General features: G+C 42.1%; 1 protein-coding gene and 1 long non-coding RNA gene across 2 annotated transcripts in view; one reads left to right on the top strand and one right to left on the bottom strand.

Annotated features, from left to right (window-relative positions):
• The window catches only part of LOC109040976 (glypican-6), a 97401-nt gene that overhangs the window by 15261 nt on the left and 56931 nt on the right, over positions 1 to 25209 (bottom strand). The window lies entirely within an intron of this gene.
• On the top strand, positions 10585 to 12746 carry LOC140224541 (uncharacterized). Its single transcript, XR_011899815.1, has 4 exons — positions 10585 to 10997; positions 11315 to 11429; positions 11747 to 11861; positions 12369 to 12746. It is a non-coding gene; the product is annotated as an uncharacterized lncRNA (long non-coding RNA).

The following is a 25209-nucleotide window of genomic DNA, read 5'->3' as shown; positions in this document are numbered from 1 at the left end:
AATATTCTTGATTCAATCAGATTTTTGCTAAAATCAAAAGGAAATCCGCTCAAATTAAGAAGTTTGGTTCTTAATTTAAGCTTAAATCTGATTGAATCAAAAGTATTTTTTCTTGTCTATGTTTTTAAGAGTCTGGGCTCTAGATCCAATGTGTTTTTTTTCCAGTGTACACTAATGTCTACAGGACTAGGAGGAGAATTTTCGCGACATGTTGGCGGCGCGGAATTGGAAGGGTAAATTTGGCAGCTGACTTGGAGCTGTAAATGAGCTGCTGACTGGAGCGGGCCGGAGTCGCTAACGAAAGCTCTGACAGCCCTGCCGCGGCTATTAATACCCGAAAATTGCTGAGCTCGCGCGCGGAGCCACTTCTCAAATTGGCAACCATTTAAACGGCCCGGCCGCCCCGCCACATTCGTGAAAAGCCAGGTCGCGAAATTCGCCCGCAGCCCCGCGACAAGATGCCACAACCAGTGCTGCGGCGTGCTTGGCGATAAATCGATTCAACTGCCGTTTAATCCTATGGAAAAGGATCGATCAACAAGGTGTTCGCAACCGACACCTTGATAATCGATTCTTTACCATGGCGTCAAACTGGGGAATATCGATAATCGATCGTCCTCGCCTAGCCACTGGCCACAACGCCAATTTCAAGTTGAACACGGGCTTTGAAGTGTGATGTCACAGGATCCAAACATCCGCGGAATTTTCTCATCTCACTTGACAACTTGTCCGGTCACCGCTTTATTAATTTTATTCCCTCCTCTCTTTCCTCGATGCAATTTGGAACCACTCTCTGCGGCTCGCAGATTTCTCGACTCCGACTGCGAGCTGATTATTGGTATTTTGCTTCGTCACGTGCAACTCTATCAGTTTGCGGCTCAGGATGTTTACAGTTAGCATTTCGACTAAAGCCTAGCTTTTTTTCAAATATCATGGATAACGTAGCGCTCTTTCAGCCCGGAAAAATGCAACGAGCAAGGAGAGAATCTACGAAGATGGGTTCGAGCCCGCCATGCAACTATTTCAACTCCGCGATGGGCCGGGTTGCATACGCTAGATTTTGCCGGCGAAATCTGAGATCTGCTCACAACCTATGCGCGCTCGCGATGTAAGCACGGCTCTGGCGGTGCAGATGTAATCAGTGTTTTCCTCGAGCGTATGCAACCAGGCTCACTGCGGAGTTAAAATAGCTGCATGTTGAGCCCAAACCCAACTTTGCATATTCTATGTGTACCCTTTCGCGAAAGCCATGGGACATTTCACCGGCAGAAACGAGCGTATGCAACCAGCCCACCGCGGCGTTGAAAAAAAGTTGCATGTTGGTTTCGAATCCAATTTCGAATATTCTTCCATTTTCGGTGCGTAAGAACGTACCTCAATTTCCGCGAGAGCTCTGTTTTAAACATAAAGCCATGCTTTCTGGGGTTTACGCGAAAATCGAGTAACGCCCTTCCGTAAGAGGAGCGACGTAATAAACGAAAAGGAATTATATTATCTAAAAAAACACCGAATTAATTTCATCCCTTAGCTAAACAGAAAAGAAAATTGCAACCTCATTAGGATCGCATTTAGCAAAAAGGAACCAGCGCAATTACAGTGTTTTCAAAATCGTGCTGATTCTCCTTTACTTTTAAAAATACTTATTATATCTACAGTTTTAAAATTTACACAATTATTTTCCTTTAAAATTAACAATTTTTGGGTAGGAGGCCAAAACTATTTGCTAATCTGGGAGATTTTCTAGATAATTATGAGGAAGCAACATTTTTCCAACACTGTTTAAGCGCTGGTTCTTTTGTGCTAAATGCGATCCAGTTGACCACAGAGTCATGAAGAGTGATTTTTATCTTGATCTGTGATGTGCGGTGGTTCCGATGAACGGGACCCACCTCGCGGCCGAACAACCGAGGATTTGTATCCATGGGTGGGTGCTACGGCTGTTTAGGGTTTGTTAGCGAACAATCTATTATTAGGCGCGCTTAAGCTCGGAGCTTTTTCCGGCTGTTTATGCACTCAACGTCCGACATCCGCTTCCACTCCAGGTTTCACGACCGCGTCATCGACCGAGTTTTCTCCTCTTTTCGCGCTCTCGCGGCTCGGCAACAGTTCCGCGAAAATTCCCCTCCGTTGGAAAAGCTATGGAAAATTCCGAAAACCTCATTTTAAAGAAGAAGAAGAAAAAAATCGTTAATCACTGGAAAAGCATCTCTTGGATTCGCAGTAGAGACTATTAAAAAATTTGACCAGAAAAGATACTTGTCCGTCAAAAATTCACCTCCTGCTTGCACCAAAGCTCTGGAAAATTCCGCTTCTTCGCTCCTAGAAAAAAAGAAGAAAAAAAACCCCAGAAAATAGTCATTAATCACTGGGAAAAATCTCTTGGGTCCAGAATCCAGACTCTTGAAAAATTTGGCCAGAAAAAATACTCTTGATTCAATCGGATTTTTCTTGAATCGAGAGCCAACCCTCTAATTTAAGTGGATTTCCTTCTGGTTCAACCAAAGATCCGATTGAGTCGAGAGTAGTTGTTCTTCAAAAAGAGTCTAGACTCCAGATCAAAGAGATATGTTTTTTCCGGAGATCGATTAAAAAAACCATGATTTCTGTTTCAGCAAAAATGTGATTGTATCGATTTCAATATCCATTGTTTCAAAATTCATCAGAGAGAAAGGTATCTTTCAGAATAATATCAGCCGAAAGATGGTGATTTTGAAAGTAAATCATCATAGAACTCCGAAACGATGAATAAAGGCCAGTGCGTGGCGTGGCGTGCTTTGCGATGTATAAGATTGAAATATCATTTAAACCTATGGAAAAGGATCGATAGGCAGGGTCTTTACAACGAACACCTTAGTAATCGATCTTTTACTGTAGCTTCTCGACAGAGGAATTTTCCTATGCATTCCCTAACTTTCCAGGTTTTCCAGGGTCTAGAAACCTTGCGAACTGTAAAACAAATTAAGATCACAGAGACCACTGTGAATAACCCGCACTGCCGTCCTATGGAAAAACGCCGTACGAAACTTAAGGCGTTGCCAAATTTCCTTCGATAAAATACGAATTTCCTGATAACCTTATGAATATTTTTCTTCTAATTTTTCAGATATTTTTTCTCGTAGTCTCTGCTAAAGTTCCCGAAAATTTTAAGGAAGAATATTCATAACTTTCTTTGATAATAAACAATTTATCGGAGGAAATTTGGCAACTCTTAAATGTTCATACGGCGTTTTCCCTTCGAACGGCAGTGCAAACTTAGGGACTGTTCCATGCGTGCTCATCGGGGGTTTCAGCCGAATGCAAGAGGCCGAGTCAATAATTGGTATTTACTTTTCAAGAATTCTAAGTCCGCCTATCTCTGGGAGGAGAGGATGGGGCTGATAGATGATTATTAAAAATGGAGGGGCAGAGACCCAGGCTTCTAGGACGGCGAGATTAAAATATGTGCATACTAATGGAGGCGGGAGGCGAGGCGGGGGAACCAAAGGGCGACGAGGATTCGAGATGCTCCGTCCAATGGCTGGATTATCGTCGTCGAATCCGTCGCGAGAATTCCAACGCCTGCCAACTCCGCCAAGTTCGACACCAGGCCATGGATCTAATTCCTCAGACCCGAAAACAGAGATCGGCTCCTCTTGGCTAAACATCATGAACATCTTCAGGGTGGCTACTCAAACAGGCTGGCCAAAAGTCAGTATTTTTACAGTACCTTTTCGGTACATTTCCGAGGTATTCAATACTTCCTCAACAGAAAAATTCGCTAATTTTTTGGTACCTCCATTGGAAGAAATCCTAATTTTTTACTGCTAAATCCGGATTTCATAATTTTTCCAAATCCTGATTTCGAGTGCAACTCCGCAAAAATAGCTCAATGAAAAAATCCGATCGGACGGCCGACTTTCCTCAAATCCTGATTTTACGACTGATTTTCCCTCGAATCCTGATAGAATCGGGAAAATCCTGATGCTAGACACCCTGATTGCGAAATATTCACACACTGTCTAACCTTCTAACCGTTTATGACACGAGACCCTGGGATGTCTCAACTCTGCTCAAAAGGGAACTCCAATTGCCTGCAGGGATATTTCCGCTACCTTGCCGCGGGATTACCGCACCACTTATTACCCGCATCGCCGCGCTCACCCCTCGCGAACGAGGGACCGGCTCGGTCCGAATCCAGATAGAACCGGTCCCGTCTTTCATGCTCCGGCCAGGAATGCGCGGAGCCTCCTCGGGGACTGGGACCGGTCGGGCGGTGGGAACCCAGAAATCACCCACGCGCACCTAGGTGACGCACGGACGGGGACGAAAACGGGGACGCCGAGTCGCGGGGGGACCGCGGAGGGGGGCAGCGCACCCCGACACCCCCTCCCACGTGCTCGGGCAGAACTGCGAAGGCCGGCCGGCCGGGCAGCTCCGAGCCGAGTCGTTCAACCTGGCGTTTGCACGATTCACCGCATCCGACCGATCACCGATTCCATCTGATTCGATCCGACCATCGGATTAAGTGAGTGAAAATTGCACTGACATAATAGGCCTCTAATGAGCTGACGCGACCCCCGATCTCCCTGCTAGCGTAACCGCTCTCAATGGACGCTTCGTCTCGACTTTTTTCCCCTTTCTTCCTACTCCAACGTGCTGAGGAAAAACGCCATAAGAGCCTTCAGATGTTGCCGTACTTCCTGCGATAAGAAACGATTTCACTGGGAAAATTGTGAATTTTCCCCTCACATTTCGTTAGTCCATTCCTAGGCTGTAAAATTGACATAATCGTCCAATTTTTTACAAAAATATGATTTAGCAATTTCTATCCAAAATTTTGGTGATTTTTCACGGAAAAAAAGGAGGTAGGGGATTAACCCCAACTTGAAAATTCCCAATTAATTGTGGTAGTACCCCAATTAATTAGGTTACTAACCCTGTTAAGGGTTTAGGCGATGCTACCTTGACTGAAATGCGGATAATTACTCGGAAATGTCCGTATCATCCAAAGAATTGGGGTAGTACGGCAATATTAGGGGGTAACCCCTAACACTTCTTTTTCGGTATTGGGTGTTATCAGAAGAAAAATCGATGAAATATTCAATACAAATCTCTCAAATATTTCCCAGTGAAAGTATAATTTGCAAGTAGAAGTTTTGCAGCGTCGAGATGGAGTTAGTTACGTTTTTTCATTAGATTAACGACGATCTTTCAGGTAATTGCGTTCTCAACGTAATCTAAAATATTTGAAGAAATCTGCAAGAAAAATATGCATAGCTTTCTTCAAAAATACATGTTTTATCGGATGAGACTTGGCAACTCTCGAATGTTCATGCGGCGTTTTTCCTTAACGCGACAGTGTTCCCCTTTTTTCGATGCTGCTTTGAGAAGAGTTGTAGTATGAAATAGAAGATGCATACAACCATAACTGGATTTACCTTCTTTTTTTCGACCTGAACCAGGTCGAATTTTGCTGTCCCCTCAATGGTCACAACCCCAGAGGGTCCACTTCCACAATAAGTCGGAGCGTTTATCTGATCCAATCACTCGCGTTATTCAAATTTCATGCTGCACGCGATATCGAATCAAAATCAACTCTTATGAATAACCCTACGTTAAAATCCGTTGATCTTGTATCCTTATGTTCCTTCGAAAAGTTCACAAAATATTATATAGTCCCTGAAAGTGCAATACCTGAATGAATTTCACCTGGAAGCAAATAATTGCCTTCAATTTTTTGATCATCAATTCTTGCAGCCTTATTAGTCCACTTTTAAAATCACTTTTTTTCCTTATATTCAGAAGGACTAGCTCCGTGGGAAATTTTAAGTTCCTTCAGCATTCCAAAACAACGGGAAAATTTTGGCCGCCATAGATTTTTGAAAAAAATACAAAATGATTTGGGTATAAATTTGACGAATGGAGATGCGCGTTGAGCTTTAAAGTGTACCCTTTCGAAAGAACAGCTGTATGACCTCTCATGCTTTCCCTGCTATGTTGAGAATTCCTTTAAACATCGCTTAAAAGGAGCTTTTCAAAGCAGGACAGCATCAATAATAGAAAGAAACATGGCGACCGTCCCACCCCTCTACGACAAAAAAAAGAGGCATTATTTACGTGCTTACGAAGTAAACAATTTAAAAAGGGACAAGGGTCACAAAAATAAAACATAAAAAACCGGGACGTTTCGCAGCTACTACAAGGGCATTTTCAACCGGTAGATAAAACGAAAAATTAAACAGAAACTCAAATTCACTGAGCCTAACCGCTGTCATTGTATAACAGATTCATTATGTTTTAAGTAAGTAGTGAATTTTTGCTAAAATTTACTCGTACATACGTGAGGGCCCCCTCCTTTAGCTCGAAGGTCTACCAGTAAAATTTCGCCATCTTCCCCTCCCTCCTTTGGAAGCCGACCAAAGTAACTAATTGAAATCTCAACGGCCCGATAATATTGGAGGCTCATCGATGTCATCGATGACTCGACGGATTCGCGTAACATCTTAATATCATCATGAAGCGTGTAGCGAGGTGGTCAGGGACAAAACGGGGTTCCCGCAACATGGGAAACTGGATAATTACCTTCTCAAAATGAAAATCAATTTGAGAAGACCGAGTCGGACGTAACCGCAGGTTGATCGGCGACCGGATTAAGCATGCTTCTTCTGGCCGAATGCCTGCCGAGCGGCCACATCTTCTTAAACGGAATGTAATTGTAGCGGCGACCGGGGCCGGAGACAGGGAACGGAAGGGGGAGGGCTCGGAATCCGTGTGGAATAATTATCCAGTTTTTCTTGCTCAGTTCCTCGCCGCGACTGAGTTTTACTTTAATGAACGGATCGGAAATATTTCGCGAGATCCCCCCCTCGGCCCGCCCGCCTCTAATGCGCCACCATCGCCGTCGCGGGGAGAGGGGGTGGCAGGAATGCAGGTCCCGAGCGGGGAGGGGGGGAGGGGGAGTGGGATGAATCGTGTGGGTAGTCTGGGAAGCCTGAGTCGAGATCTCCGTGTGCACGCCAGAAAGGGGGGTGTTGGGGGACAGAGGTGTGGTCCGGTCGCGAACTGGAGTGGAGCGGCGGCGCGGGGTGGGGTGGGGGGTAGGGGGGCGGTGGTGCTCTGCCGATGATCCCACCGTCCGCGCTTTTGAGAGCTTTCTCGTCGCGCGGTGCGTAAGGAGAGAGTCAAACGCCCACGACTGATTGGCTCCGCGACCGCTAGCGCCCTCCACTTCTTGCTCAATGAGTCCAATCAGATCCTCCTTAGCACCAGAAGAAAAGATGGTAGACTTCGTCATACTCTGATTCTGATGTTCCGTCTGATTATGATCCCTTCGCTAAATCGACCGAGTTTTCGAGTTTGGATCATATTATGTAGAACACCATGTTCTTTATTAATTTGTTGATATGCAATTTTATCTTCTTGAAAGTCGAAATCTTTTTATCATGTGTTTCGCTCCATCCAACTTTACTACGCATGCGTTTAAGTCTCGTCAGCGGAAAAGGGATCACGTTTTCCTTCTTTGCGTGGATACGCAATTTCACCCACTTGGAAGTCAAAATGTTTGTTGCCACTTGTTTCGCCCCATCCAACTTTTCTACACATGCGTTAAAGTCCCGTCAGCGGAAAAGTGTTCACGTTCACCTTCATTTCGTGGATACGCAATTTTACCTACTTAGAAGTCGAAATAGTTGTATCACGCGTTTCGCCCCATCCAACTTTTCTATTCGTGCGTTAAAGTCTCCGAGTCGGCCGAGAGGAGTTCACGTTTTCCTTCATTTTGTGGAAACGGTAATTTTACCGACTAATAGAAGTCAACATAGTTGTATCACACAATTCGACCCATCAAACTTTTCTACTATGCGTAGGGCAGCGCGCGTACATAACTTTGAAAGATGTACGCAAAGATGGAACGCATTCAATAAGACGTAACATTCTGCACCCCTGGGCACAACTAAATTCTTGACTTCTTGAGTAAGTTTTCCCGAAAACATACAGATTCCATGCTTTAAAATTTAAGGAACAGGAAAGATGAAAATTTGTTTTTTAACAGTTTTTTTTATATTTTTATTCTAATTCAGCACTCGTCCATTGGTACTTCCTTTCCTTTTATTTAAACATTTTTAAAGGTTATCTTACTCTTCCACGGAGAGCGATTGTCTTTCGAACGAAAGAACGTGAAAAATCCAGCCGGGTGGATTAGTTTTAATTTCGTTTTATTTTTCCTCGTGATTATTTCCTCGATGAGGAGGATATCTGACCCCAATCTGGGACTCTCATAGCGTGGAGTTTATTTTTCTCTTATCCTCCTTTCCTACCTTACTTCAAGATGATCTGCATCGTCTATAAACACAACACTCCATTTGAAACTGTGGGTGAGAACGTCAACCCTCCTTCACTGGAGCGTCAGGATTCAATTTAAGAATCGAACTACGCCATCAGTCCTGCCCGTTTGCGGTTGCTATGAAAATTAATTTTTCACGGTCTACATGCAATTACACCGTAACCGCGCGTAAAGTTCGCTTAATTTCATCACGGCCACATTCGTAGCGCGTAGACAATAAAGGGTGAGCAGGACTCGTCTCGTTTTCATTTTCTTGCATGTCATCATCGCAAAAGTCGTCGCATTCTAACGTAAGGGCGTATCTCAATTTCGACGTGAGCCTTTTTTTACATATGAAACCATGCTTTCTGAGGCTCATGCTGGAATAGAGGTACGCCCTTGCGTCAGAGGGGTGACGAATTTTGGACGCGTAGGCGGCCGGCGGTGGCCTTAGAAAGGATGAATCCGAGCGCTGAATGAAGTGAGCGATAAATGAAACACCAAAAACAAAAGGCGTCAACTGATCTGGAAGTGTTAATTCGATAGAGAAAAGTAATTTGGAGGATGAATAAAAATCCAACCCGTCATAGCCGAGAAATCCTCCGGACGATCGGCGACTCATTCTTTTGGGAGCCTGAGAAAGGAAACGTTAAAACGCGAGACCGAGACCGCCCCGAGACCGCCATGCTGCGGAAAAACGCCGTAAGAGCATTCCAATGTTGCCGGATTTCCTCTCGGAAAATACTTTTCCTTGAAGAAAATTATGAATATTTCTCATTCAAATTTTAGGATACTCCAGATCAAACTACAACTAAAATCCTGCGAAAAATTGGAGGAGAAATATTCACAAATGCTCCCGAAAATTTATGATTTCTCAGAGGAAATTTGGCAACGTCTAGAGTTCATACGGCGTTCCTCTTCAGCATGGTAAGTGCATCAAAATTCGATAGTCTGGCCGTGGATTAATGGGAGGAGGATCTATTATGAATCCGATATTTCCCGAGCCAGCTCCGCTACGCCGCGAGGGAAGAAACAGAGTAAACAATTATTGCACTCAATCAATTAAACGCTCTCGGACTCCGCCGGGTAATAAAAAAAGATTTGAGAGGGATCTGTCTTCTGTCTTGCGGGAACAATGTAATTGCCGCAAGATAGATAGCTCAAGATCATTATCGATTCTTTTTTACCCTTGCGCAGGATCCCGAATGGAATCTGGAATCCGGAATTTTTTGACTCCGGGAGACCCTCCTCGCGCATGTTGCTTCGACGCTTGCGGCTGGATATTTCTCAAACTTGGGAATTCACTCGCTTCCTGCCGGGCAAGTTTTTAACTCCTAAAAAGATTCGTTTTCCATTTTATATTTCCTTGTTTGGATTTAGCTTGATTTTTCTGTCTTTTTTTTGAGGAAATAAGGGATGGCGATATTATGACACAAACGAACACTTTAAAAAAAATGATTGAGATATGATTTCGACTTCAAGCGTCGTTTCTTGATGACGAATATTTTTTGTTTTTTCATTTAATGCCACTTTTTTGAGTTAAAGAAACGTTCTTTTGTTAGAGTTAAGTTTGAGCTAAAAAAACGATGGCAAAACAACGTTTCTTGAACTCAAGAAAACTAACTCTGCGTGAAATCCAAGAAAGCCAACTTTTGTCGACAAGAAAAAACGCTTTACGTCAAAATAATACCTCAAGAAAAGTTATTTTCTGTGAATATTTTGACAAAAATCAGGGAATCAAGTGTAGTTTAAGTAACGGAAGATTTCGTTCGATACGGCGAAAAATAGGAGAAACAAGAGGGAGCAAAAAGGATTTGCAGCTGTAAAAAGATGTTGAGTATGGCGGGCCGTTAGGTCCAAAATTCCCGAATATATTAATTTTTGTGAGAATATATTTTTTTTCCGAATATATATTTTTTTCCCGATATATATGTATTTTTTTGAGAATATATATTTTTTTCCTTGAGAATAAATAATTGGTTTGAGAATTTATTTTTTCTCAGAATATATAATTTCTCGAAAAAAAAAAAAAAAAATATTCTCAAAAAAATACATATATATCGGAAATAAAATATATTCTCAAAACTGAACTCAACGGTGGCATCGATGAGCCACAGTGTTGCCAAACCATACCGAAGAGGAATGCGGATCGTGTCAAAACTATTTTTCCGGATCACCCAGTGAGGTGACCACCATCCAGCGATGAGGAAAAATATTGGAGGCAGGGACGAGCAGAGAACTCGTCCCTGTTGGAGGTTAGGACGAGTTAGTCAAAAACATCGGCCTTTCGGGTAAGCGTCGTCGGTTGAATTTCCTCGATTTTTTGAAAGTTTTTTTCTATTATAGTAACATTTTAGGTTTAAAATATTCTATTAGAATGTCGAGCGCGTTACAGAGCACTATATCGTACATAATTCAGCTCGGATTTATTCTCAGATTCGTAATAAACGGGGTCCTGTAGTACGGAGTCGTAAAGGTTTTTTTGTGATCCTTTAGAGAGAATTGCAACGGAGAAATGTCATTGATGCGGATTCTTAGCTCTTATCTTGAACGTCATATCTTTAGTGTTATTAGTGCGCGTTCACCGTTAAAATGTGTTCGATTCTTGTGCTCTAAGTTCTCAGTTTTAGTGCGAGAAAATGCTGTTTTTCCACTCCGATCCCTCACCATGTTTTCAAGCCCAGCATTTTGCTAATGTGTAAGTAGAAAACCTCGTTTTACTCCTCAGACTTTTCCTCCATTTTCTAAACTGCAAGAATCAAAATTACATGATGCGCTCCTGCTCAAAAAGTGCAAGTCCAACAAGGAAACAACCCACTAATATTGCTATAATTATTGTTAATTACTCCATGTACTGACGATTTAAAAGATTCTTCATCAAGTCATTAAAGGACTCTAGGAAAATGTTGAATGATCACCACTTCAGGTGTCTGCTGAAAATACCCGATGAAATGCATCTTTTCATGCAAAGAATATTAAAATTGTTATTCTAAAAATTTCCTTGTTTGTTCGCAGATGCTGCATAATCGGCAGATTGTTAATCATTTTATGAATCATCACACATTGAAAACCTGTCTTTTTCCGTATGAAAATGCTCACCATGTTTTCAAGCCCAGCATTTCGCTAATGTGTAAGTAGAAAACCTCGTTTTACTCTCCAGACTTTTTCTCTATTTTCTAAACTGCATGCATTAAAATTACATGATACGCTCTTGCTCAAAAAGTGCAAGTCCAACAAGGAAACAACCCACTAATATTGCTATAATTATTGTTAATTACTCCATGTACTGACGATTTAAAAGATTCTACATCAAGTCATTAAAGGGCTCTAGGAAAATGTTGAATGATCACCACTTCAGGTGTCTGCTGAAAATACCCGATGAAATGCATCTTTTCATGCAAAGAATATTAACATTGTTATTCTAAAAATTTCCTTGTTTGTTTGCAGATGCTGCATAATCGGCAGATTGTTAAACATTTTATGAATCATCACACATTGAAAACCTGTCTTTTTCCTTATGAAAATGCTCACCATGTTTTCAAGCCCAGCATTTTGCTAATGTGTAAGTAGAAAACCTCGTTTTACTCCTCAGACTTTTCCTCCATTTTCTAAACTGCAAGAATCAAAATTACATGATGCGCTCCTGCTCAAAAAGTGCAAGTCCAACAAGGAAACAACCCACTAATATTGCTGTAATTATTGTGAATTACTCCATGTACTGACAATTTAAAAGATTCTCTAATAAGTCAATTGAAGACTCAATGGAAACACTGAGCAAACACCATATCAGGTGTCTGCTGTAAATAACTGTTGGAATGTTTCTCAGCATTCTGCCTCCCCTTTCAATCGTTGGCGACACCTTTGCAGGGATAAAACTCATTTTTTAGGAGCCTAATTAACTTTTTGCATATTCATTATGGCGCATTCAATTTTGGTACGTCAACTTTTTTAGGCGCCACAATGTCCCAGTCCTGTAATTTTATGGTTTGCCTGTAGAAGGCAGAGCACTGTCTTCACTTGAAAAATACAGTGATTTTTTTTCTAAGGAAAGTATCTTTTGTGTTCACAGAAGCTGCATAGTTGGCGAACTGTAGATGATCCAGCAATCATGATATGTGAATTCAAATCTTCAATGTAATGTGTTAAACTTGTCTACGTCTAGTGATGCTCAATGTTGTTTATCTATGATTAGTTTCTGTCACATCACCTAGCAAGAGTGTGTCACCATTGCCCTCGATTTTGTTGTAAAATGAAAGTGAAATTTTATCAATTAAAGCCTTCTAAAATCTTGCTCATATCTTGCCTTTTGTCACTCAGTTTGTTTCCCCCTAGCTGTGAATATCATTCCATGTCCATATGGCCCGTAGACAATGACCGTTCCAATTTATCCTGCAAGTCATGTGTGACTTTAACCATTCAAAAATACAAACTAGGAAGAAAAGAATAAGTCATAATATGCTACAGCATAAGTTCTATGTTTTAATGCTCAAACTATGTCTTCATTTCCATTTCATTCGCTAGATATCAATAATATCATTTTCAAAAATAGTGAGGGCATGTTAAATTTCTTTTGAAGTTTTCAATAATGAAACATTCTGTCTCTCTCAAAATATTCCTCTGTAAGTAACGCCTGCCTAATTTCCTGAATGTGGAAGTCACCGATGCCTGAATTTTGCATTTAAGGCGCAAAATTTAGGGTACCGATGAAGATCCGAGCTCAGCAGTAATCAGTTTGTCTGAACTATTTAAATAAATTCGATGTAAATCTTTGTTATGAAGCATTGATCTGATGACTTCTACATTCAAGGCACATTCAACTCTCACATTCAGCATGTGATTGCGGTATCAGATAAGAAAGGAATCAAATTTAAACCAAAATTTTGCAACACCAACAACCACAACAATGATCCATCGCATTATTTAGATGTTTTGGTATCCACATTTTGGAGAGAATGTTGAAGAATGTAAACTAAGCTGAGTAAACACTTAAAATTTTAACTGAGAGCAAGCGCGAATCGTACAAATTGACGGTGTAAGTCGGCAATCACACAACTCGGTTTGCAACGTGGCTGACTTCCTGTAATACTTTAATTCTGAAATGGAAAACTACTCAACAGCAATTCTATAAAACTGCCGTGATTTTTCTTGTCCGTGCGAAAAAAATTCTGCAAAAACTTCAAGAAATGGTGTCAATTTGTTCTCCTGTAAGATAATAACATAGAGGCGGAGATTTTCAGACAACCCAAATGAGATATGTGATTGCGGACTTACACCATCGAAGTGTTGATGTGTAGGTAAGACAGGTACTTCCATTTTGCAGCATGATGATTTTTATAGCAGGAGAATATGGTCACAGAAGAGGAGTTCAGCTCTCCATACGAGATTATTATTGACTAAACTTCACTGTTTACGTCAATTAATAATAGCGAATCAATGCTGAAAAAGGCTGACCAATAAGATGCTGAAAAAAGGTATGGTATATTTACTCAAAGCACAGCAATAAATAATGTAAGTCAACACTGGAAAAGATCTTGGTACCGCATACAAATAAAATCCTGACCAAAACAACGCGACTTTCGGTGAGAATACTTCTAGAATCAATCAAGGTTGAGAGACAGAATACTTCTTCACTGCAGCTAAAGTATTACTTTGAAAGCAAAGAAGATTACTATGATCATACAAATGATTCGCAAGATGATTGCCATTGGGAAAGGCTGGGAAAACAGGAGTCATAGTCAAAATACTTGGAAACAACACTTGGCACTAGGTGAAAAACGATGAAAAATACGGGATAATTTCACTAAGATGGATGTTATGTGCTACTACAATGTTCTCTACGTAACTCGTCAGCTTTTCATAGAGTTCCAAAACTTTCGTTACCGGGGAAATCATAAATTTTCTTAAAATTCTAGCTTTCCTCCATAAGAGACCGTTGAAATGTTTTGCCTAACTTCGGCATAACCTTATTCATCGATGGATGGTATGTTGTTAGTTGGTGTTGGGTCACCTCACTGGGTGATCCGGAAAAATAGTTTTGACACGATCCGCATTCCTCTTCGGTATGGTTTGGCAACACTGTGGCTCATCGATGCCACCGTTGAGTTCAGTTTTGAGAATATATTTTATTTCCGATATATATGTATTTTTTTGAGAATATTTTTTTTTTTTTTTTTTTCGAGAAATTATATATTCTGAGAAAAAATAAATTCTCAAACCAATTATATATTCTCAAGGAAAAAAATATATATTCTCAAAAAAATACATATATATCGGGAAAAAAATATATATTCGGAAAAAAAAAATATTCTCACAAAAATTAATATATTCGGGAATTTTGGACCTAACGGCCCGCCATAGTTGAGTTCCAGCTGAGTTTAGTCCTTTTCGTTAAAGCACCTACACATTTTATTTCAAAAAGATGTTCAGTTCCGGTGAATGATTCGGCCATTTTTATATGCCATTTATGCCATTTTTGCATTATAGCCATTTTTGTAAGCCTAGTTTTGGAATAACGCATTTGGAAGTTCAAAACGCCATCTCTTTTCAACTTTCGACGAGGCATCGAACTTTGGCCATCGATATACAATCTGAATAATGCTGAACAGGTGATCTCGTAAACGCGGTCCCTACAAAAAGGGCGTAAGCCACCGTACAGCGTACACCCTTTTACTAAAAAAACAAACAGTCTCGACTGTTGGTCTTCGTTCTTTGTTCTGATCCAATAGACATCATGCATAGAATTCCCCCGACGTGAGCAAAACGGTTCCGGGCCCTCAAAGCGAGGAATGAGCCAATGAGCGGCCGGAGTCGAGTCCGATGGCAGGTGAGGGTCGGGGTTCTCCTGTCGGGGGGTGGGGGGGGGTGGGAGGGGGCAATATAGGGAACAGGTTGCGGCTTGCTCAGGTCGAGCCTGTGACTAACGCGGCCGGAATTCGCTAATTCATAAGTTATGCATACATTCCTCCTCGGCTAGCTGGGAAAATTCGCACCACACCACGCATGAGCGAAAACGGATCATCCGAAGTTCGAAAGTCCGTGTCTCGTTTGAAAGCTCGAGGGTTTTAGAAATCTGCGTTGGGTCCGATTTCATAGGCACGTGTTTAAGGGGTGTATCGAATGGGGTGGTTTCCAAGTAAGGATGGGTGCGAAGAATGCAGGGTTGTGGGTCATGCTATGAATAAGGGTCTGATTCTATGATGAAGAAAGATCCCGACTCCGTTTCTATTATTTGTATGTCTTGGTATAAAGAGAATATCTTGCGGGCAAATAAGAGCTCTTCGTAAAGAACAGAGATTTATAGGCAAAGGTAGCATATTTTGTTTTTTCCATTCCTGGTATGGCTTCTATCAAGATGTAAAATGTCACGAAAGCTACCGTCAGAATATCCAAGAGAGGTAGGATGGGATTTATTTTTTTTTTTTTAAAAAAATAGCATTTCTTAAGATTTATAGAATTTCTTAAAAAAAATCAAAGAAAAGTTGATTTGAGCAGATCCAACCTTAAACCAAACGGGATGGTTCGTCAGCAATTTGAATGTTTCGAAGCATCGTTAAAGGTCAGTTTGACCAGTGAATCTCACCTGAAACACACAAACAGAAAGTACATTAGACTTAGATACGGGACAGAGGTGTGAAAGATCTTTAACTATAAAAATATGATGGGTTATTCATTCAAACATGTAACCAAAATCAGACGAATGCATGCGGGTGAATTTTGGGGCTCAGTAGATTTCTGTACCTATACGAGCCTACGAGCCATACAATTGAAGAAAATTCCATTCCGGTGGATCTCTTCTCAAAACTTCGTAGAGACTATACTACACGGAGCAAATGTTGCATCAGATCTGTCGGCATGCACAATGTGCTACTATTTGCATACCAACGCTTCCGCTCCGATGAAAACTGCAACTGCAGCTGCGCTTAAAATGCATCGTCGGGATTTTCCGGCTGCAGCCTTCACTTAGGAGTATTTAGACCCCATTAGAAACATCGAGCTAGCCATTCGGTAAATTGGTTTCATTACTTGAGAAAAAAAAAAGAAGAAAAAAATGTTCAAGGTAAATAAATACCATCCCAATTACTTGACCGTTGGTTGTAGTTAAAGCAGTTAACAAGAAATTATTCAAAAAAGAAAAAAGGATGATGATCTCATAGTTTGATACATTTTAACGTAAATTACTTAAATAAAGAAATAAACAAAATAGAATCGATAAAATAAATCAGAGTCTAACTTGCGAAAAATCGATTTTAACGCGGTTGGAAATGAAGGACCCTGGTGCAATAGACGTGTCATTCATGGATTGTGAGATGGAGATAGAGGAGAGGGGAGCGGGGGGGGGGGGGGGAATCCGGCTTAACATCACCGACCCCGACCCTTGCAGGGTGCCATGCCGCACACGGAGATACTCTGGCCACCAAAACTGACCAATATTCGAATTTATTACCTTCTTTGCATTCAAATCATACTCAATGGTATAAAGCCATAAGAGTAACGCGTGATGCATACGCATAACGCCTAAAGCGCAGGGCTCTTTGGAGAGTTGGATCGCGAAGCAGTCAGGGGGCCCCTGGAATAGTATTAATTTCAGAATTTATATTAGCTTCTCCTTGGCCTAACATGGTTTGGAACCCTCTCGTTTTCCGTCAGAAGAGGGTAATTATTTTACTTCAGGATGAACACGTTTCAACTAAACAATATTCCCGATTCCACTCAATATTTTACCGATGGCCTTTGATAACATTCACAGGAATACCAAGACAGAAGATCTTTTTAAATCATACTTTCTAACGAGATCACAGTGTCGCAAAACCTGACAGGTTTCAAATTTCTAGTTTCCAGCAAAAGATACAAAACTGAAAACATTTAAAGCAAACATGATGAGCTTCCTCTCCCCGATCACCTTTTTCCCGAAAACCCCAATTGAGCCAAGAAACGCGAATATTGCTCTTTCAGTAGTCGGACAAAAAAGGCCACTTCAGCTATCTCCTTAGTCCAAGGTGACAATTTGTCTAAGCACCCCCAAATTGAGCCCCTCGCACCATCCACACAAAAAAAGAAAGAAAAAGGAATAATGCCCTCTCGGTATTCGGACCAAAAAAAACGACGAATAAATACTATGTGTTACTCATCTCTAGCATTGGAGGAGGGGGAGGAGGAAGGGGTTTTGAATTGAGGGTCTCCCATCACCTGGAGGTGATGATTAAAAGTGAATATTGAGTAAGGCGAAAGCTATGCGGCCCTCCGGACGTGATAGATTCAGTCTCAACAGGAAAGGAAACGAATAAAATGTTTATCGGAGGTGGGCTTAGCCCATTTCGGAGGTAAAACGCGGCGGTGAGCGCCGCGCCAGACGAGACAAGATCAAACACGCACAGATACATCACAGGAGCCGAGAAAAATTACACCGGGCCAGATGAGGGGGGGGGGGGGGCTGGGTGCTGGGGGCGGGGGGCGCGGGCTCCGGATGAGAGGATGAGACTCGAGATGAGTATCGCGAATTCCTCCGAACAAAGGGCGCAGGTAACATAATGAACTGCCGTGAATAGGATGCACGAGCCAAAAGAAATGCCACCCAACTCAACTCGACGAGAGCGCAGTGGGACGCGGAACCCCGAAACCCTTCCCCGCGCCCCGCTCCCCCGGGCCGTGACCCCGGGTTACCGAAAAAGGACCGGGAAATGGGTGAGAATCGTACGAAATACCGATGAGAGGGGCCCCGCGGGGTGTCTTCGCTGCATCCAAGTCGCCGTATCTCGATTTCGACTTGAGCCCGGGAAAGCGTGGATTCATATGTGAAAGCAGGGCCCACGTGGAAAATAGAGATGTGCTCTGATGGCAGAGGGGCGACCATGATTCGAGTGGTCTCCCGAGTGAAAAATCAAGCCCTATTCAGGCGTCTTTTCGCAGTCTCACGCGCAAGGTGGCCTAGTGCATAATTGCTTGCATAACTTTCCAAACTCGGATCCAGTCTCGCTTTTAATTTCCTTTTTTCCACCAAAAAAAAACAGGCCAACGAAGGGAGCGGTAAAATGAATGGTACTTTTTGCATGTGTTCCATATCACTATGCAACTAACTGGATAGAGAGATGGATAGATTGATAGATAGAGTGATAGATATAGGTAGATAGATATATAGGTAAATGAAAAAATAAAACACTAAGGAGTGCCCCGAACTGTATGTAACAAGGTGGAGAAAAGGTGCTGGGTCCAATATTCCAATGCAAACTGCCTGAGCTGAATACTCCTCCCCCTCAGTTTCGTACTGGTACGCATTAGAGTTCAAAAAATTTAATTTTGACTCTAATTTTAATTTTTGGAATTTCTTGGCTTTGTTTTCCCTGCGAAATGGTGTGGACCCAGCACCTTTTCTCCAGCTTGATATATAGGTAGATAGATAGATAAAGTATTTTATTTCCCCCAAAACTTCGGGCCTATAAAAGAAGTCCTCAAAATTTTTGAACATACAACTTTTTACAAAAGTATCTATAACATAAGGTGCGCAGTTGTCGAAGAATTGGCGGTCTCAATTTTCAATTTTCTCACTTTAAAATATGTAAACTGTACACATATGGAGCCACGATAAGTTTGAAATGTCAACATGAAAAACTAACAATAACCGCCGGTAACTATTGAAACAAAGTAATTTCACAATGAATCGTATTCAATAGTAGTTCAATGTATCGTAATCAAATAATAGAACATAACTTCAAAAGGAAAATTTTAGGGTTTAAGTTAGAGAAGCTGAAAAAGAGAAAATTCCGAACAATTTCACTTTTCATCACCATATGCATAGGGTACTCAAAGGAATCAAAATCTATCACAAAAGCCATTCCCGACTTTCGAGGCCATATTTACGTGTTGAACCTATCGATACAATCTCACCTGTTTGAGAAATCGAATACGATCCATTCATTTTTTAAACTTAATCTATTTTATTCAAAGAGATATTTATTTATCCGCTTCTAAAATCTCATATTAGTCGAGTCCTCCAATCCTCCATCCCACGGCGCGATTTCGCACCAGCCGGTCGCGAAGGCCCGTGACAAACCGCATGATGCACACCGTTGCTCCTTTCACAGAAAATCCACCGATATTTCCGCAAGAAGAAAGGTGAAAGAGCCTCATTACAACGTAAAAACGGCAACACTGGCGTCGAGACGCTCCTCACCAGACGCCCATGCCCGTGCCAAACCACAGCTGCAGCCGCGGCTCGTGCAGTTGACCGACTTCGCGTTCGCAATTCTGGCAGCGTTTCATCCACCATGCCATATGTGAGTTTGGAGCGGAAAAAAAACCGCCAGGTGACACGGCTAACCACACTAGATTTCCGGACGAAAAGCGGCATTATTAATTGGAAAAAGAAAGGTGTACTACGCGTAAAAATAAGCTTCTCCCCTTGATTTTGCTAGAATATGTGATTCCATATGTTTCAATATCACTGCTAGTGCCAATCACGCTCATAATCGAGTTCGTAATGGTGCTGCTGGCGCTCGTGAGAGAGACTTCAACACGCGAGTAGAAAAGTAAGCGCTCCGGTGCGGCTTGTAGTGGCTCTCAGCTCGTTGTCTGAGGTCAAAAACTTATCGAAATAATGCAAGTTCCAGCTTTTAAATGGTTCGAATTATTGTCTGGTTATTCATTCCTGTCCAAAATTAATTCGGGGTTGCTGACAGATACAATAACACGGAAAAAATTCCTGGTATCTCTTGAGACTTTTCCTCTCACCGTCCCGCGGTAAAGACCGGTGATAATTATTTTGGTGGCGCTTTTCAACTCGACGAATTGATTTTACTCTCAATAGCGAAAAGATCTAAAACTCTCCGGCAAGTGACAAGTTATGAGAAATTCTCTAATTCCTCCTCTAGCTTTCTCAGATCCGTAAGTACCAAAATGTATATTTCAAACCCCTTTCGATCGACTGATGGGATAGCACTTGGATAATTGAATGGTGCTAACACGCAAGTATTTTTACAAGGGTGCTACCTGAAACGTAGGTGTTGGAAAGCTAAGAAGAAGGAGGTTATAAGTAGCTTTGGGAGGCTACAACTCCAAAAAAAATCAAACCTCACCTACACCGGCCTTCCTATTAGGAGTGTTCACCAAAAAAACAAGTTCGGACGTATCCGGTGTTCCACATCATCCCAACTGATTCGGTTTGTCAAACCAAATTTTTGGTTCGCCAAACCGAAACTCAACGGTAAAGTGAACAGGCGAACACAGTTCAGTCACACGGATCGAACGTTCGGGTACACGAACCGAAAGATCAGTTCGACGAACCAAATAGGTGGGATGATATATGGAACACCGAACTAGTTTTTCAGTGAGTGTTGGCGGGCTGAAAATTGTCGCGAGGAGGTTAAATTTTCGAGAGGGCCGCAGTCCGTCATAACTTGAAAAAATCTCGAAAATCCTCTCCAACTGATTGGAATGACCCCGAAAAAGATCGAAACTCGAGGGTTGGGAGAGATTCTTCCTAATTGGCGCCCCTGTTTGTTTACACTGGCCGGGATGAGGGCTTCCTTCTGGTCAAGGAGTGTTGTGTTGAGTTATGGCGAGCTGCTGTAGACCTACGCAGGGAACGACCGTTACATCCGGACGTGATCGGATCTAAATCCTCGCTCCGTGTCACTCCGCGTCCTCTTAGCGCGGTCGGGAGCTCTGCCGTGATAGCCAAGGAGCATTTCCGTATGAGCCACGGTTAGCACACGCTCTTATGCGTCTCATGGCTCACCGTAAGCTCCACTTACGGCTCTCTTCCGTATCTCTTACTGCTTGCGGTGCAGTATCGGCCGCTCCGCCCCCTCCGCATGGCTCCGTGATGGATCTCCGTTTCAGTCGATAAAAGCTGTGCTCGGCCTCGACGCCGACTCTGAGTCACCACCGCCCGCAGCTGGCCGCCCGACAGATTACCCCGAATCCTGATGACGTGGCATCATCCCCCCCCCCCCACCACCACAAACGCACGTAGAACCGTAATGCCGTGCTAAGGAAGAACGCCGTAAGAGCCTTCAGACGTTGTCAAATTTCCTTGGCAAATCACGAATTTCCGGTAGAATTCACTGGTAAAAAAAACCTCTTGGACCAATGCCGCATTGCATTGACTTAAGAGTGCAGTTTCTTGTCGCCGGATTTAAGAGTCTTGAACTCTTGTTTCAAGCGGATTTTGCATTGAAACAAGAGTCCAGACTCTTAAATACGGCGACAAGAAGCTGCACTCTTGAACCAAGAGGGTTTTTTTTACCAGTGTTTGGGGATGGTTTGCTTCAATTTTTCAGGGGGTTCGGTTCGTAGTTTAGGGTTGTCATAATTTCTTCATTTCCAAATTCTCTGACTTCACCATGACTCCAGAATTTTCTAATTCCCTGACTTTACCTGACCTTCGAATAAAATTTCCAGTTTTCTTTTTCTTTGGCTTTCCCTAAAGTTGGAACAAAATGCCCTTATTTAGAGATCAAATCCTAGGAGAAGGCATTCAGTGGCTGCTTAAAAGATGACAAGCCTTAAAAATGACCAGAGAGGGTAAACAGTTGGAGGACTGGTGAATTGTTATAGTGACTATGAGACTTATTCCCTAACTTTTCCCACGAATTCCCTGACTTTTCCCGGTCGTCGAAAATTCCCTGATTTTCCCGATGATCCAGACCACCAGCAACCCTGCGCTTAATTTGATCTATAGTGTCTGAACGTTTCAAGGAAACATTTTCTAAACTTTCTTCAAAACTAAATATTTCTAGGAGGGAATTTGGCAACGATCGAATGCTCATAAGGCGTTTTCCCTCAGCACGATAGCGTCGATCGTGATATTTCAAAATATCACTTGATGCTTGCGAAGGAAACGAAACCCGGCCGGCAGAAAGTTCATTTTCTGGAGTATTTCGTGGTATGTTAACCGATCGCACTGCTATCATGGTCGACCGTCTCGAAGAATGTCAAAAATGCCGCGAGAAAGCCCGCACCTGAGTTGGACGTATTTCCATCAAACAGAACTATGTGCATTAAGACATGAGCCCTGAGACCCATAAGGATATATGCATAACAGGGCTCACGTCATAATGCACATAGTTCCGTTTGACAGAAATACGTCCAGTTATCATCCACTAGTCAACGGATCAGTTGCGTATCTCATCAAATCATGCCTCTCTGACGTATTTCAATTTCCACAGGAGATCCGTTCAACACATGAATCTATGCTTCCTAAGGCTCATGCGGGAATCGGAATATGCCTTCACGCTGGAGGAGCGACAAAATATGACGCAGCAAGACAAAATGTGCCTTAGAGTGAGGGAAGGGGGTGAGATAACTAAACCACAGCTCGTCACTTTCCGGCTGAAGTATCACAAGCGCCACCTGAGCGCCAATCTCCGTGAGACCGATGTGAAACGGAAAAAGTTAATCACACCTAATATAAACACAAAAGAGACTTGAAATTTTGAATATATTTTCAGAATCAATCTGATCGTTTAATGTATATAGATATACTTATAATAGAATTTGAGGAGGATGCGGTGTCCATTTTGGCGCTTGAGATACCCTGTTTGGAGACGTCATGGCGTTTGTAATGAACTGTTTTTCATTTGATTGGAAAATTTTCCGAAAATTTAAGAAAAGATTGGCCTTTAGACAAGGTATGAATTAAAGCACTACGTCACATGTTTTCTCTTTAAAATTGCTCTGGGAAAATAAACCGCAAAACGGGAAATCTGGAAATCAACTCCTGAATAAGATATAAGTGTTTACAATGAACATTGGTTGAATGACGTAAATACAAATGACGTCATTTGTATAATCTAACTTCCATTTTACCTGTGTTAACATACTTGTTAGTATCTAGTTTCAGCTGAAGGCACACTTTGCCCTGCTACGTCACAAATAATGTATCTATGATAGTACATACTGTCGCTCCTCGGATGTACAAGGGTGTATCTAAATTTCCACGTAAGCCCTGATTTACAATATAAATCCATGCAATCTGGGGCTCATCCAGAAATTGGAATACGTTCTAACGTCAGAGGAGGGACGATACTGGCTGGGAAATATCCAGACCCGCGTGGGTGTTGAGTTTCTATACGTATTAAATAACCGGTGATATTGCCCCATGAAAAAACACGTGAATGGCGTCACTCGGTTTATTAGCGCATGGCACGATTTTAGCACCTTCATCTCATCAATTAGCCACGTACAGCGACCAATGCAAATATTCATCACCGATTGATGAGGTCGAGGTGAAGGAAACCGAGCTAAGCATACTAACGCTTGGTGGATGATACCACACACACACAACTATACACATACTACACACACACATACTATACACAATGACGTAACTAGGAATCTTTGCGCCCCCGCCTATCTCAGGTGCTGCGCCTTTTTTACCTTTCCTCCTTCAAATTATGCCTCGGCAGAAGTAATAGTTACGCACCAGTCTTAATAAAAAAAACAAGCGCAGTCCGTCGTTTCCCTCACGCAAGAACGTAACAACATCTTAAAGTTTCCTATAATTTTCCCTCGCAAATTATATTTTTAACCAGGAGAATCTCGGACATTTCTGGCTGAAAATTTCACTGATTTTTCTTCTGATCTCGTGCAAAAACCAGACTTTTGGGGGGAAAAGTTGCATAAGTACATTCTTGTAAAAAATAGGATCGTTTAAATAAATTTTGCAACGTTGGAATGTTGTTACGTTCCGAATAGTAGTGATCGCACAAGGGACTATCGACAGATAAGTGCTATGGTCCAAATAATTATTTCCTCATCAGCTAAAAGAAAAAAGAAAATGCGAGCTGCAGGTTCAATGAACATGAACGGCATGGAAGATCGGTAAAAAAACCAATTCAAACGCTAAGTTACCCGACCGGCTAGTTCAGGTCATCAAAAAGTGAGAAAAAGGTCGGCGGGCAATTAAACAATCCACAAGCGATAAGGTGCCGTTCTAGTATCCGGAAAAAATTGTGTGCACAGAAGATTAGCAAAAATTGAACGTTATTCTGTGCTCACTACATAGAATGAGCAAGGAATTCGTGTCACCCGTTACAAGCCAGCCGCACGCTTAAATTGTTGAAATTTCTTAAGGACAACAAAGTACTTCCAAAAAAAGACTTCAAAAATTCACAGATGAATCAAATATTTACGAAGCGAAGCGTATCACGGAGACTTGAAGGCGCCCAGGCCGAGGTGGAAATCAGCGCCGTGAGTTGGGTCACGCATCTAAACTAACTTCCCGGCGAAGCGAAGCGTATCACGGAGACTTGAAGGCGCCCAATGGGTGCTAAAACATGTTTACCTATCTTTTTTAGATACGTAATATTCGAACTGTGTAAGACGGACGGGACAGTTCACATAAAATTAGAATGAGGATTATTCTTTGGGCACTCTTTTTTTTCGAAGGAATGTGATAATTATTTGTGCCAAACTGGCAACTGCACTCTTTGGTTGATGGTTCATCCCTTAATGAAAATCTTAAGCAGAAAGCTACGAGTATGCTCAACGGCTTGTTCTGAGCGAAAAAAAGCTAGGAAAAAAACACGAGCGCCATAAAAAAACAAATAGAAAACGGACAGAGAGAAAAGGAAGGGGCGGGAACCGTGTTTCGCAAACGCCGAGAAAACGGACACAAAGATTCGCTAACTTGCATTATAACACCTAGAATTGGATCTGTCTGAATGAAAACACGTCGAGCGAGGGGCAGCAATTTTCATCCTCCTTCCACTGCAAAAATTCGCACTTTTCTCCCGTGCTATTCTGCGAAATCGACGGTGTCGAATAACTCATGGCGCTGAACGTCCTGAAAGTCTGCTTCCGGCCGGTTATGGTGGTCAGCCTGTTGCGATATTTCGGACATAATCTAGGCGATCACTCGGATGACACGCCATGACCCTTATTTTTCCCAAGAAATTGGCAAATGAGCATTCACA

The sequence above is a fragment of the Bemisia tabaci genome, chromosome 4 (assembly GCF_918797505.1).
Source record: "Bemisia tabaci chromosome 4, PGI_BMITA_v3".
In the NCBI taxonomy this organism is placed as follows: domain Eukaryota; kingdom Metazoa; phylum Arthropoda; class Insecta; order Hemiptera; family Aleyrodidae; genus Bemisia; species Bemisia tabaci.
The sequence above is the reverse complement of the archived record's forward strand: the minus strand, read 5'-3'. Positions and strand labels throughout refer to the sequence as shown.